The sequence below is a fragment of the Molossus molossus genome, unplaced genomic scaffold (genome assembly GCF_014108415.1).
Source record: "Molossus molossus isolate mMolMol1 unplaced genomic scaffold, mMolMol1.p scaffold_m16_p_5, whole genome shotgun sequence".
Taxonomy (NCBI): domain Eukaryota; kingdom Metazoa; phylum Chordata; class Mammalia; order Chiroptera; family Molossidae; genus Molossus; species Molossus molossus.
This window is the reverse complement of record NW_023425388.1, coordinates 97,943,726-97,959,528: the sequence shown is the minus strand read 5'-3', so window position 1 is coordinate 97,959,528 and position 15,803 is coordinate 97,943,726. Positions and strand designations below refer to the sequence as shown.

Sequence of the window (15,803 nt, the reverse complement as noted above, 5' to 3'; positions counted from 1 at the left end):
ATTCTCTCTTTGTCTTTAATTTTTGGCATTTTATTTGCTATGTGTCTTGGTGTGGGCCTCTTTGGGTTTTTCTTACTTGGGGCTCTCTATGCTTTTTGAACTTGAATGTCTTCTTCCTTTACCAAGTTAGGAAAGTTTTCTGTCACTATTTCTTTAAATATATTCTCTAACCCTTGCCCATTTTCTTCCTTTTTGAGGACTGCTATGATGCGAATGCTATTAGATTTCCAGATGTTGTCCCACAGTACTCTTCATCTGTCTTCCTGTGTTTTCATTATTTTTTCCTTTGGTTTTCTGATTGGTTGATTTTTTCTACCCTGTCTTGTAATTCACTGATGTGGTACTCAGCTTCCTCTACTCTGCTCTTTAGTCCTTCCAATATGTTCTTAATTTCTGCTATGTCATTCTTCATTTCCACTTGGTTGATTTTCAATGTCTGTATATCCTTATTCATGGTTCTGATGTCCTTACTCATGCTGTTGAGCTTCCTTAAGATAATGGCTCTGAACTCTACCTCTGATCATTTGCTTAGCTGCATTTCATTGATCTCTACTTCGATAGAGTTCTCTTGTTCTTCATTTGGGATGTGTTTCTTTGTTTCAACATTTTGGCTATCTCAGTGGAATTTGGAGCCTGCCAAATTTTCCCTGTGGATGTTGGTGTTTTGCTCTTTGGGGCTCCCTCTACTGGGTTTGGATAAGCCTGGGTGGGCCCACGTTAAACACCACTGACAAGTTTCACTTTACTGGGTAGATTTGCAAGCCCCGGAAAGATTCAGTTATCCTCTTTCCTGGTGTCTAGTAGTCTCAGTTACTCAATGCCTTGGAATGTAGCCCTGGTGTTTTGCATAAGAGGATTTCCAGAAGGTGGAATAGATGCTGGTTGTTAATGAGCCGCAATTTTTATTTCTTTGTCTGACCTGGGAAAGGCTGTATCTCCAAGGTGTGGTGGCTGCTGCTTTTCCCGACAGCTCAGGGAAGGAGCACCCTGGCCACTATCATTTGTAGCTGCCACTCAGCAAAAACTCTGAGTGCCCTCCAAATCTTGGCTCCCCACAGAGTTCCAGCTTAGTCTGCCCTCCCTCCATCATAGCCCCCAGGGAGTGGCTGTGGCTATTTTTGTGCTCTGTCCTGGCTCTCTGGGCTGTGGAGCAGGCTTAGTCTTTATTCCCCTAAGGTGCTGCTCACAGCTAAGATGGCTGCTGTCTATGGGCTCCCAGCCTGCCACCCTCTTGTGCCTCAACAGATCCTACCAGTGTCCCTGGTTATATGGTCCTGTCCTGCTGCTTTTCTGTTTCTTTTTTTGGATTTCTCTTTATTTTAGTTGTAATTCCGGTTTGGTCCTGGGAGATCATTTGTGTGGCTTCTTCACTCCTCCTACTTTTCCACATTCTCTAAGCCTATCTTGTGTACAGCTGGGCAGCAAAGGCCTTTCTGGTGCCACCGCATCTTGCAGGTCCCGTGGGTAACTGGATTGCACAGTCCCTCTAGGGACTTGGCTCTAAGCTTATGTTATGTGCTGCTGGGTTGCACAGGCCTCTCTGTTGCTTCAGCACCCCACAGGCCCATGGGTAACTAGATCACACAGTCCCTGCTGGGTGGCACAGGCCCCTCTGTTGCTTCAGCACCCCACATGTCCCATGGGAAACTGGATGGCATGGTCTCTGCTGGGTCGCATGGGCCTCTATGGTGTTTCAGCACCCTACAGGCCCTGTGAGGAACTAGATTGCACAATCCCTGCTGGATGGCACAGTCCTCTCTGGTGTTTCAGAACTCCACAGGTCCCGTCGGTAACTAAATCATGCAGTCTCTTCTGTGTGGCACAGGCCTCTCTGGTGCTTCAGCACCTCGCAGATCCAGTGGGAAAGTGAATGGCACAGTCCCTGCTGGGTCACCCAGGCCACTCTGGTGCTTCAGCACCCCAAAGGCCCTGTGGGTAACTAGATTGCTCAGTCCCTGGTGGGTTGCACAGGCCTCTTTGGTGCTTCAGCACCCCAGAGGTCACACGTGTAATTGGATGTCGAAGTCCCTGCTGGATGGTACAGGCCTCTCTGGTGCCCCTGCACCCTGCAGTTCCTGAGGGCTGGCAGCTGAATTGCATCAGTCTCTCTGGGGCTAGGGCTTGTGAGCTACTGGAAGGCACAGGCCTATGTGGTTCCCTAGGTCTTGCTGCTGGTGGCTGGGGAGTGCTGCTGCCCAGTGGGGCTCAACTCCTGCTCAGCTTTTGCTATAGTTTTGGGGGATGGGTCTCAGCTGGTGGTCTCTGCTTCTGTTACCTGGGGATGGATGTCTGTCTGCTCCCCAGTCTCTGTTGCTGGGGATATATCTGGACTCTGCTCAGGCTGCTAGTATGGGGGATGGTGCTGGGCTCAGGGCTGTTTGCGGTTTCTGTGACCAGCACCTTGGGAGCTCTGCTACTGTACACCAGTCTGTGTTGACAGGGTGTCCACTGGTCTGATGGTGCCAGGTGCACTGGTGGGCTCAGATTGCTGGGCCCTAGCCACTCCCACTGCATCCTCCCAGTAAAGACCCAGGATCTTCCAAAATGGTGGGACCTCCCCACAGCCCAGGGAGAAGTGCTCTGAATGGTAGCTTACCGTGGTAGCCAGCTGCTCTGGTCCACAGCACAGGAACTTTCTGCTCCATGTCTCTGCACTACAGGGGTTTGGTCGTCCACCTTTACATCCATTCACACTGTCTCACACACTCGCTTACTCTCTCACACACTCACCCTCCCTCCTGTCCTGCCTGCCGCCATCTTCCAATATTCGAGATCTTTATTTCTTACAGCTACATAGTATTCCATTGTGTACATGTACCATGGCTTTTTTATACACTCATCTACTGATGGACACTTGGGTTGTTTCAGATTTTAGCTATTGTAAATAGTGCTGCTATGAACATGGGGGTACACACATTCTCTCTGATTGGTGTTTCACGTTTCTTAGGGTGTGTTCCTAGAAGTGGGATCACTGGATCAAATGGCAGTTCAATTTGTAATTTTTTGAGGTAACACCATACTGTTTTCCATAGTGGCTGCACCAGTCTGCATTTCCACCAGAAGTGTACTAGAGTCCCCTTTTCTCCACCCCCTCGCCAGCACTTGTTGGATGATTTGTTGATGGTGGCCATTCTGACAGGTGTGAAGTGATATCTCACAGTTGTTTTAATTTACATGAACTTACTAGTCATCAAAAGATATTTCCCTATTTTACTAAGTCACTTAATTCCCCTCAAACTTCTTTTTGCTTTCCCATATGTTTACAAAAATAATATGAAAAAGGAAATTGCAAAAATTTAGATCAGTTGTTTCAGAAATCAGTATCTTTTTATTTATTTTTTATTTATTTATGTTACAGATATTTCTCCTTTTTCCCCCGTTGACCCTCCTTTCCATTTCCCCACCCCATCCTTAGCTTTGTTGTCCATGTCCATTGGCTATGCATACATGCATATAAGTTCTGTGGTTTATCTCTTCCCTTCCCCTAACCCCCTCTTCTGAGGTTTGTCAGTCTGTACCCTACTTCCACATCTCTAGGCCTACCCTGTTTCTCAGACTGTTATGCTCATTACATTCCACAAATAAGTGAGATCATGTGATATTTACCTTTCTGTGCTTGGCTTGTTTTGCTTAGCATAATATTCTCCAGGTCTTTCTATGCCATCTCAAAGGATAAGAGATCTTTCTTTCTTACAGCTGCAAAGTATTCTGTTGTGTACATGTACCACAGCTTTTTAGTCCATTCATCTACTGATGGACACTTTGGTTGTTTCCAGATTTTAGCTATTGTAAATAGTGCTGCTATGAACATAGGGGTATATATTCTTTTTGATTGGTGTTTCATGTTTCTTAGGGTTCCTAGAAGTGGGATCTACAGTGGACTTTAAGGTATTGTTAGATCTGGGAAAGACACAAGGTATGTTTTTATTTAGAAAAAGCTTCATACTATTTTGGAATTTCAAGAGGGTGTACACATTTTAAAATCCCACAGAGTATTACTATATAACTCTAATTATAAAGTAAATTTTTGCATAGCTGTGAGAGTATTCCTCCACCTCAGTAGTCTTGATTTTACTAGGAGACAGCTTAATATAATGGTCCCTTTTCTCTATGTATTCATTTAAACATCAGTGTTTTAATAAAATGTCCAAGGTGGTGAGTTGGGTTGTGTTGCAGTGCAGAAATTTTTAATACTTTAAAAATAAAAATCTCTGTTTCCTGAATACTTTCACATTTGGCTGTCTTAAAGCCTTTTCTGGATTTCTTGTACCTTTATTATGAGAATTGTGAAGACTTTTCTCTGAACCTTTGCCAGTTGATGAATGTGGTCAGTGCTGTATCCTTGTGTAAGCCACTTCGATTCCTTTCTTTGAAACCGATTTCATAATTTTTTATACTTGTTGTTTCTTATTGATTCTCCTACAAATAACTACTCTCTTTTTTTCCTCTGGGATATTGAGAGTCTACATAGCACATCCACTTATTTTAGCTTTTAAGAATATTCTTACAAACTTGTTCCATGCACAGCAGGACTGAGAGGATCTGGTAAAGCAGACAGGATTCCATGTCTTCAGGTACTCAAGAGAGGAAACCAAAATTAAAATTAAAATAAATAATTAATTAAACAAACACTAATGAACTATTTAAATCCAAGTATAAAATGTTGAGGTGTTTTAAACTTGATATTATAAAATATAGAGATATAAATATCATCCAATGCAACACTTCTTTTTAAAGAAGAAATTAAAATGCAAGTTCAAGCAATTTGCTTAAAATGATCTGAAACAGGAAGATAATTATTGCAACACTGTCAAAAGAAGTGACCTTAATCACTTCTTTCCAAACTTATATATGCTTTCAAACTTCAGAAGAAATTGATAGTCTTTGATATGCATTATGTTAAATGGCTGAATATTCCCATTATTTAACAAATTTATATCAAATGCCTATCACATAACTTAATATACTGTTTGCAAGGGGAAATACAATGATAAGTAGGACATGCTCCCCCTGTTTAATAAGCTAGAGTAAAAATTAGGAGATACATATAAAAGATATAACACAAAGTTGTGCATGGATAAATTCAGCAATGAATGTCTTCATGGATGAAGTTCATAATAAAGCATTATTTTAATTGTCATCATATTTTAAACCTTAGATTTCCTTTTGGCATAAAATCAAAATTTCCTGGAAAATACATGAAAGAAATCCTTAGATATTTTAATAAGCTGGGCTTTTATATTCATTTTAAAAAGATATTCAGCTCGTCATACTTAAAAATATGTTCTTTTACATACACATAGAAATATTTTGGATGTCTGCTTAAAGCAACAGCTAATAAAAATTTTAATATGCATGCTCAAATGTATCTTGTGATAGAATATTTATAATGTTTGAACAGATTTGAGAACAGTTTAGGTAAAACTACTACTTTCTCTTTGATGAGCTGAAACAGGAGAAGGTATCTTAGTAAATGCCCATCTGACACTTTCCTGGATTGACTAATTCTCTTTTTTATTATAAATTATATTGACTGATGTCTGTGTCAAAGTAAATAATTGTCATTAGAGTGTACCTCTTCTATGTACTTTGATTCTTATAAAAAATGTTCTAAAACCTTTTTATGCCACAGCGACTTCTTTTATTTATATAATGTTTTTAAACATGATATTTACAGGTGCAAATATAATGTGAAACTCAAAGGAAGTAACTAGAAAAAGTTGTGGGTGTAAACACATTAACCTTAAAATATTAGTAAAATTATAAAACAAGCCTAGAAGGGTTCCAAATGCAAATTCTTGCAGAAATGTCTTTGCACTCTCTTTTCACTTCAATGGTACCCAGTCAAGAATATGTACATGATACCTTAGGATGTAACACGTGAAAGCTAGGGAATATAGTATTTGACTACAAAAAGGCTTTTTTGAATATATATATATATTTTGGATATATATATATTTGAATATGTATGTGCATTTGAATATACACACACATATGTAAAGTGAAATAAATAATGATGAAGCGTATGTACTATAATCTTGCTTGACCATCTTTGTTCCACCTATATACAGGGTGTGGCAAAAGTAGGTTTACAATTGTGCAAATGGAAAATAATACAATAATTTCTAAATAATAAGACAACATTAAACTTGTGTTTTGCATACTCACAACTCTAAAACTACTTTTGTCCCACCCTGTAATGTATGTTTAATTTAATTGTAACCAACGACTGTATTATTTTTATTTCTATTTATTTACATTTATTTTGAAACAATAGCAAATACATTATGGTTAGAAGCAAGAAACTGCTTTTGTTTTCTATAATCTTTCTAGTAGCTTAAATAGCTTCTGAACTTCACTACCAATCTTCTTCCAATAATTATTATTTTAATAAGCTTTTGAGGAATCTAAAGGGTTAAAATTATACTATCGTGCTCTACTTTTGTTGGGAAGGTTAACCTCCTTGCATCAGTTGATATTTTTGTGTGTGTGGAATTCAAACTAATTTTACATTAATTATTGCTAGTGTCAAATACAGACAGGAAAATAGTCTCACAAAATTTTTTTTAGAAGAGATAACGGCTCTAAGCTGACTGAGGGCAATGTCGCAATGTCATCTGCAAGGCGCTGCGGAGATCTCCACCCAGGCAACCCCCCTCCCGGGGCCTTTCCCCTTCTGCCCTTGACTCCCCTAGCCTCTGTGCCTCTCGGATCTGATATCCTGGGCCAGGGGAGGCCGGCGGGGGAGGGTGATTACAGCGAAGGAGCCGCATTGGTGAGCAAGATATTAGAGGTACTCACAACAACTGACTCTCAGAAACTGGGCACCAGCTGAATGCCCTGTTGGAACAGGAGCCGAAATGTCAGCCCAAAGGTCTGTGGCTTGAGACGCCTTGAATCTGCACACGATAAAGGCCTCGCTCGGGATGACTGGATGACTTCGAAGTAGACGATCTTCTGAATCTAACTCGATTCTTCGGCTTCAACACAGAGACATTTTCTCTAGTCATGAATTTACTGGACAGAGTCCTGTCTAGAAAGAAGATACAGCCCAAGCACCTCGGGTGTGTTGGACTGAGCTGCTTCTGCCTGGCAGAGGAAAGGAATGTCCCATTGGCAAGTGACTTGATCTGAATAAGCCAGTATAGGGTCACAGTTTCGTACCTGATGAGAATAGAAAAGATTGTGCTGGAGAAAGTATGTTGGAAAGTCAAAGATACTACTGCCTTTACATTTCTGCAACTCTATTATGTACTCATACAAAAGAACTTATCATTTGAAAGGAGGAATAGCATTACTTTTGAAAGATTAGAAGCTCAATTTAAGGCATGCCACTGCACGGTCCCATTTTCTAAAACAAAGCCTTCTGTGTTGGCATTGTTCATCATTGCATTGGAGATCCAAGCACAGGGGTGTGTAGAGTTAACAGAAGGCATAGGATGTCTTCAGAAACAATCCAAGATAAATGGCAGAGATTTGATCTTCTGGTAAGAGCTTGTATCAAAGTGTTTAACTGAATATTCATCAAACAAGTGCTCCAAACCAAAGGGTCAGAAGTTGAAATGGGAGAATTGCATGGCAACTGAAGCATAGTTAGTGCAGAATAACCCAACTTCCAACAATTCCTGAAACTGCTCCTTAATTGAATTATTGCAACAACAAAAACTCTTCACAATCTGGAAGGATGGATTCCATAATGTTATAGTGGATTTAAGTTGTGAACCCTCAAAACATCACAACTGGATTAGCAATGATTTTCTCAGATTTGGGAAAACTGCCTAATTAACATTATGCTGTAGTGGAATTATGCCTAAATTTGAATTCACCTGAGGCGTGCAAACAAAGCCAAGAACAGAATGTGAAATGTTAATGACAAGTCTGAGAAGGTAAACTATGAATCTTCACTCCTAACATTGATCCTAACTGTGAAACTTCATTCCTAACTTTCTATACTGGGTCAGTATATTTAGGTGATATTAAAAATAATAACCAACTTAATTTAAATTTAAATTTTAAATTATGAGGTTTATATCAAAACCAATATTTTACAAATGCACTTTTAAGACATTATAAGGGTCACTATTTTAGGCAATGAGCATGGTTTCTTAGTACCCATAATATAATAGATTATCCAGAGATGTGGACTGTATTGCTACATAAAAATAAAAATTACATTTAAATTTGAGGGCATTTTATATAAAAAAAAACTACATACTTAGTAATTCTGGCATATTAATTTATCTTTAATAGTTTTTTTCTAGAAAACAGGTGATGTTCATGTCCAGGAAATAAAAAGTTTTTATACAAGTGCTTCAATATAATCCCATCAAGAAAATTTGTTTTATTGTACTAGTGACTCAAAAAAGATTAACATCACTCTGAAAACTTGCTGACTTAACACTCCAGAAGTTTTACTAAGGACTGTTTTTTATAAAATTGGCATTGCTTCTAATTTAGAATATTGTTAAAGATGAAGTAAATATACTTTCACTAATTTCCCCTACTGTGCCAACAGAAAATCTTAATCATGAGGTTGCCAAGGTAGTGTTCAGGACTTTCTATTAAATCAGTGAATATAAGATCTACAGTGTTAAAAGTGTTATAAACTACTCTGTGCAGTGTGTAGCCTGAGTCCATCCAAGATGACTGTACCCAATTTTGACATCATGTTATGGATAAATATGCACTGGAAAAGAACCCAAAGAACCATAGTATATTATACTTTTGTAAAGTGTTTTGTAGGTAACTTTTCAGTTTTCCCAAAAGGCTGATTACATTTCAATATTTTGATTACATCTGTGTTAATTTTGCGTTGACAGAGGTAACCTAAACAAATACCATTAAGATTTGGTAGTAAAAGATATACATTTCAATAAAGTAATTGAAATGTAATAAAATAAAAGAGAAAGAAAATAAGAATGCCAAATGTATCTTTTTTTATATTTTATATTTTGGATACTTTATGCAGGAACCAAAAATAATCTTTCCTATATTTTAGAGACAACATTATTGAAGGGAAATTCTTTTATTTTTTTTCCCAATTATCACTTTTTTAGTATAGATTTACATATTTATGTTTCAGAGGGAAAGAAAAGTAATGTGAGTCAAAGTAAGTGTCATAATCAATGGTTATCATTAACTCAGAAAATATCAAAGATTAATGATGACTGATGAATGTGAGGGAAGAACATACGTTATCCTCTATTTCAATGTTACACTGAATATAAGTGATTCCTGACTTTTCCCATCTGACTTATTTCTCTTAGCATGATATTCTCAAGCTTCATCCATGTTCTCACAAATGGCAGTATTTAAACTTTTGGTATGGCAGAGTGGTATTCCATTGTATATATAGGGCGTCCCAAAAAATGTATACACACTTAACAGCTAATAGCTCAATTGATGTTTCCTTCTTTTCAGATTTAAACCACTGGAATGTATAATTATTCAAAGTGTGTATATATTTTGGGGGTACGCCATGTATGTACCACATTTCCTTTATCCAATCAACTATCAGAGGACACTGGTTGTTCCCATGCCTTGGCTGAGATGAATAATGCTGCAATGATTTTTACTCATATGTGAAATATAAAACTGAAAGCAACAAATGAGCAAACATGACAAACAAAAACTCATAGGAACAGACAACAATATGGTGGTTACCAGAGAGCAAGGGGGGGTGGAAGAGGTAGAAGAGGGTAAAGATTATCAAATACATGGTGACAGAAGAAGATTTGACTTTGGATGGTAAACAGAATGCAATACACAGATGATGGATTATCAAATTGTGCACTTGAAACTTATACAAATTTATTGACCAATGTCACTCCAATAAATTTAATTAAAAATGTTTTTTAAAGAGCCCTGGCCAGTTTGGCTCAGTGGTTAAAGCATTGACCAATGCACCAAAGAGTCATGAGTTCAATTCTGGGTCAAGGGCACACATCAGTGTTTCTGTTCCCACTCTCTCTCCCACTCTAACTAAAAATTAATGAAAAAATATATTTGAATGAGGATTACAATTTTTTAAGAAATATATGTAAAATAAAATATTAAAGGTATAATTATTGTGTATCCTTCTATAAAGTAAGACTCTTTTCCCATCAAAAGATTCTAAATCCCTTCTAATATTAAGCTAACTTTATTAACTATACCTTCAACAGATCAAATGCAGTTTTGGATACTAAACATACAAGGCATAAATGTCATGGACTCTCAATGACCTCCTAAATTAGTAGGGATGAGGGAGACCTGTTCTGGTAGTTCTTCCTTCCACGAATGAAAAAAAGTGATTTCTAAACTGACTGATGAATGGTGAAACCAAATATCCCCACAGTGTGAGAGAGAACTGGGACAGTACTCTAATCAGATGTCATTTATGAGCTGATTCTCTAAGACAAAATAATGTCATATTAGGAGAAATATAATTATATTTAAGATGGATCATGGGGTGTTAATGTGTGTGTGTGTGTGTGTGTGCATGCATGTATGTATGTATGTGCAGACAGGTGCACACTTATATGTATTGGAAGGCTCAATCTATATGAAAAGAGAAGCCTGTGAAGGCTTTCACTTCACCTTTTCATAAAATGAGTGAATGTCAATTTTCTGTATCAGAGTGTTGGCTGGGTCACTGATTAAGTGGAGCCTCGCAAGTTTGCCTTCTCCCAAGCCTTTGTGGATTAATGGTTAGGCCAAGGCATTGAGAGCCCTCTGATTCCTGTAAAGAAGGTCTGATTTTTAGGATACTAACAATGGACAGGGATACATAAATCCTATGAGATAAATTTTATAAAGATTAGTGAGAAAGAAAAGCAACGCCTGACATCTGGGAGCTGGTTGGGCATTGGGGACCTGACAGCTAGGTCTTAGTATTCTCCTGTTGAACATAAACAATTTCACAGAATATCAACATCAGTAAAGTCTCTCTGACTATAATGGCTCAAAACAAAAGTAAGATTACTCTGTATTTATGTCTGAACACGGACAATGAACATTATCCAAACCATAAAAATGACCAAGCATTTTTCTATTATAGCTAAAATGAGTGATTGTTCTCTCTTTACCAGTTAGTTTTAGCTTCACTCTAGTCTTCTTTCATTCCAGATACACAATCACTGAATGAAACCCACTTCCTGACAGTACAACCAATCCAATCCATGGGCAAAGCGCTGTCTCCTTTAACTCTCCATGAAATTACAAGACTCCAGTTCAAAACCTCTAATCCTTTCTAAAATTCTCTTATTGGGATATTTAATAATCCAATAGTGTGCGTGCATGTGTGTGTGTGTGTGTTTGTGTGCTGTTTCTGATTGTAACCACAACTATGTTTCTAGTTGTCTTTAGTTAGAAGCCACTGACATTAGTAGCTATATAAATATTTTCAATCACTTATTTGGTTTCTACGTTAAGGTTTACTATATACATGAATATTTTATTGGAAACTTCTCAGAGCAAAAGTAAAGGGAAAATTTATATGACATATGGAAATTAGAGAAGAAATTCTTGACATGAGTTATTGGTCTCTCTCTACTGGTCCTAGAATAATGCATCTTCAGATTACTTTTAAAATGATTGCATCGCAAATATGGCAGATATTAAAAAGTAACAATATTTATTGTGCTGATCACCATTAATGTATAACACTCTTAGTTCATAAATACTTTTCAATTATGCTATTCATTGTCTCTGAAAAAGACCTTCTAAAAGAATACATTTTTCTCAATTTAGTTATGTATGTTGAGTCCTGTTACATTTCCATAGTAGTGGTAAGAAACATAATGTTTTAAAATTATTCTTGTTTATCATTTAATACCAATAATGTTTATACCTTAAGTAGTAAGGAGATACATCTCTCGATCAAATTGTGATTAAGATTAGGTAACTGCTGTGAAATATAATTTAAAAGTTTTTATATTTATTAAAAACGTGTAGTTTTCATTCATCAATAGTCAATACTGGCTTATAATTTTATAGTTTACAGAGTTAACCATAATATTGCTTGAAATATAGATAGAAAAATTAGTGTTTTTAATTAGTTCTGATTTATAAGACTTTTAAGATTCTTCTACCTCAAAAAAATAAAAATAAAAAACAGTTTGATTATTATTTTGTTGAATTCTGTGGCTGAATAGTCATTTTTATGCATATTTTCTATAATGTATATGTGTGTTGTGTCATGTAAAACAAAGTGAGTAATATATAACAACTTGATATAGGAAGATAATTCAAATATTTAAGATAAAATAAATAATATGTATGAAGAATAGTCACAAGATTTTTAAAAAATTTATCATTTAAAACACTTATCTAGTCATCTGAATATTTTTTTCTATTTTTTGAATTTTTGACTGGCTATAATATGAATTTACCAGATGAATTTATTGGGCAAACTATATAAGAGTATTTGTATATTGATCAGAGATCTGTGTATTCTACCATGTATGGATGCTAAAGTTGGACAAGGAAGGCTGGTTGAAAAAAAATTAAAATAAAGATTTATTTGAAGCATGGTGTTGGAGGAGAACTCTATCCATACCCTGGACAACCAGAAAAATGAACAAACTAAACCTGAAACACTTGGACACAAAAGTAACAAAATGGAAGCTTTCCTACTTTGGGCACACCAGGCGAAGGCAGGGTTCTTTGAAGAAAAAAAATCCTAGGGAAAATAGAAGGCAGCAGAAAAGGGGAAAACCAAATATGAGATGGAATGATTTCATTAAAGAAGTCATAGGTGTGAGTCTACAGGTGTTGAGCAGGGCTGCTGAGGACAGGATGTTGTGGAGCTCACTCACTCATAGGATCACCAGGAGTCAAAGCTGATTCAATGGCACATTGTAACAGTTCTTCAGAGAAAAGGAAACAATAGGATGTGTACATATACATAAAAATGTATTTTAAAGAATTGACTTATTCACTAATAGAGGCTGGCAAATCTAAAATCTGCGAAGAAAGATTTAGATTCTCTAGGAAGACTAGAGACCTAGAGACAAATTGATGTGGAGCTCAGGTCTGAAGGCAGTCAGGAGGCAAAATTTCCTCTCCTCAAGGGACCTTTAGTTCATTGGATGAAACCCACGCACATTATGAAGGGTATTCTGCTTTATTCAAAGTCTACTTATTTAAATGTTATTCTCACCTAAAAAATATTTTTACAGAAACATCTACACTGGTGTTTGACCATATGTCTTGGTACTGTGGTTTGGCCACAGTGATACATGAAATTAAGCATTACAATTTGAAATATTACTTGAATATTATTGATATTATTTAACTTATATTTAATTCTCAAACTATAAGTGGAGTTGTGCTGTGTTCTTCATCCTTTTGCATATAATGTTTCTAGCTTCAGAAAACAAATGATACACCTTCTATCTTTAGATGAATCCTGAGTTAATGAGACTAATTACACAAGAGTATTACTGTAAATTTCTTATAGAAAAAGTGTGACATTAACATTTTTGCCATAAATATTTTGTTAGTTAAGCTTATAGTGTAATAGTGTGTGTTAGTAGGTAGGTGTTTAAAAAATACTGAAGTATTTCATGTATTAATACCTGAATATAGGCAAAGTAATTAGATACTAAGCTGTTTTCAAACTAACCCGTGTTTTCTTGAATAAAACAATTTTTTTTAATGAGAAAAAGCCTTGTGGGGGAGGGGAGTCTAATTCATGAAGATCTATTATAGCAATAAAATTGCAAATACTCGTTTTTTAAATAATTAAATATGTATAAAATAAATACTCATTTTGAGAAAAAGTATAAACATCTTGAATGTTTGAGTATATTGTTGTTGTTGTTTTTTATAGGACATCAACTAACTGGTAGAATTAAGGCCTGGTCTGCTTTGTTTTCCCCCACACCCCCTTTTCTTCTTCCTCCATTTCTTTCTCCCTCTTTATATGTGTCCTTTTTTTTTTTTTTTTTTGGCAAGCATTGTGTAGTAATTTTCATTTAAGGAAATACAGAAGGTAACTTGAAAAGGAGTGTCCAAAATTTAAAGTGAGCATCTATTTTTTCATTGCACCTATGCCTATGTGGGCAGAGCATCTAGGGCGTACCCTAACAACATTTTCTTGCATCTATAGCTGAGTGAAGTATTTAAGCACTTTTAATTGTTTTAGAGGCATGATACACTTTATAACAATATTTGTTATTTTATCCTAAATGCTTATGATCTAAATAATAAAAACAATTGTTTAAATGTTCAAGTAACTTTTTGTTTAGTGTTTATTAGAAATAACTCTGATTTCTGACACATAAAATTAGTAGCACACCATACCTATAATGAAAGCTATAATTCTGCTAGCTCTTATTCAGGCAGTATCTACCCTAGTATTGCTGATGTTGGTAGATCCAATATAGAAAATAGCACAATGTAAGCTTCAAATAAAAAGCAATGGTACTTTCATAACTCATCACATTTAATGGGAAGTGTGCACACATGTAACAAAGCAGATATTTCAGCTAATAAATCTCTAAGATATTCACTTTTTTTAATATCTTTTTTTTAACTCTACACAGACATTATTCTACATTTTCACATCTTTGATGGTTAAAACATAGTTGAAAGAATAAAACTCTGCAAAGTTGTTACCTCAAACACACATACACATATACATAAAATAAAATGAAAACATTAGAAGGGCACTATCTCATTAAAATGACTTATTTAAAAAGTTTAACTATTTTCTTTACAGTATTTGTGTTATAAAAATACCTTGCTAAGCATTTCTGGAGTCAATGTGTTCTAGAGGATCTAATGTATATGGATGTTTGTGATAGTTTCATATCTTATATTGACTTCGTGTACACAAATAGCAGTAACTTATTTATGGTAATATAAAAACAATTCAAAATAGTGAACAGAGATATACTTTCTCTATTCTAAGTCATTTTAAAAATATATTTGTCAACTCCATTTGCCATACAATATTATATTATTTCAGGTATACCACATAGTGATTAGACATTTATATATGCTACAAAGTAATCACCCTGATAGTCTGGTATCCATTTGACATCACCCAGTCATTACATTATTTTTTACTGTATTCCCAATGCTGTAGTTTACATCTCCATGACTACTTTTGTAACTGAAAATTGGTACTTCTTAACTCTTTTACAGTTTTCAATCATCCTCCCAAATTTCCTTCCATCTAGGAATCATCAATTTGTTTCCTGTGTCTATGAATTTGCTTCTGTTTTGTTTCTTCATTTATTTTATTTTTTTTTTAGATTCTACAATGAGATGTTATCTCACACTTGTCAGAATGGATACCATCAATAAATCAACAATAATTTTGGAGAAGATGTGGGAAATTGTGTGGTATTTGTCTTTCTTTGACTTATTTCACTTAGCATAATGCCTTCTAGGTCCGACCATATTGTCAAAAATGGCAAGATTTTATTTTTAATAGCTTAGTAATATTCTACTTCATATATATATCACATCTTTTTCCATTCATCTATGAAGAAACACTTAGGTTGCTTCCATATTTTGGCTATTGTAAACAACACTGCAGTGACCATAGGAGTGCATATTTCTTTTCGAATTAGTGTTTTGGATTTCTTTGAATAAATATCCAGAAATGGAATTGCTGGCTCATATAGTAGTTCTATATTAACTGAGTGGTGGGAGGACCTCCATACTGTTTTCCATAGTGGCTGTGCCAATTTATAATACCAACAGGCAATCAACTCTGACATTGGTCTTAGCAAAAAAAAAAAAAATATATATATATATATATATATGTATATATATAGATAGACATAGATGATTGATAGATAGATAGGATA

The 15,803-nt window shown here is 35.8% G+C and overlaps 1 pseudogene; it reads left to right on the top strand.

Moving 5' to 3' along the window:
- The first annotated feature begins 6,610 nt into the window (after positions 1-6,610).
- On the top strand, positions 6,611-7,642 carry LOC118617022 (annotated as a pseudogene).
- Positions 7,643-15,803: the final 8,161 nt, after the last annotated feature.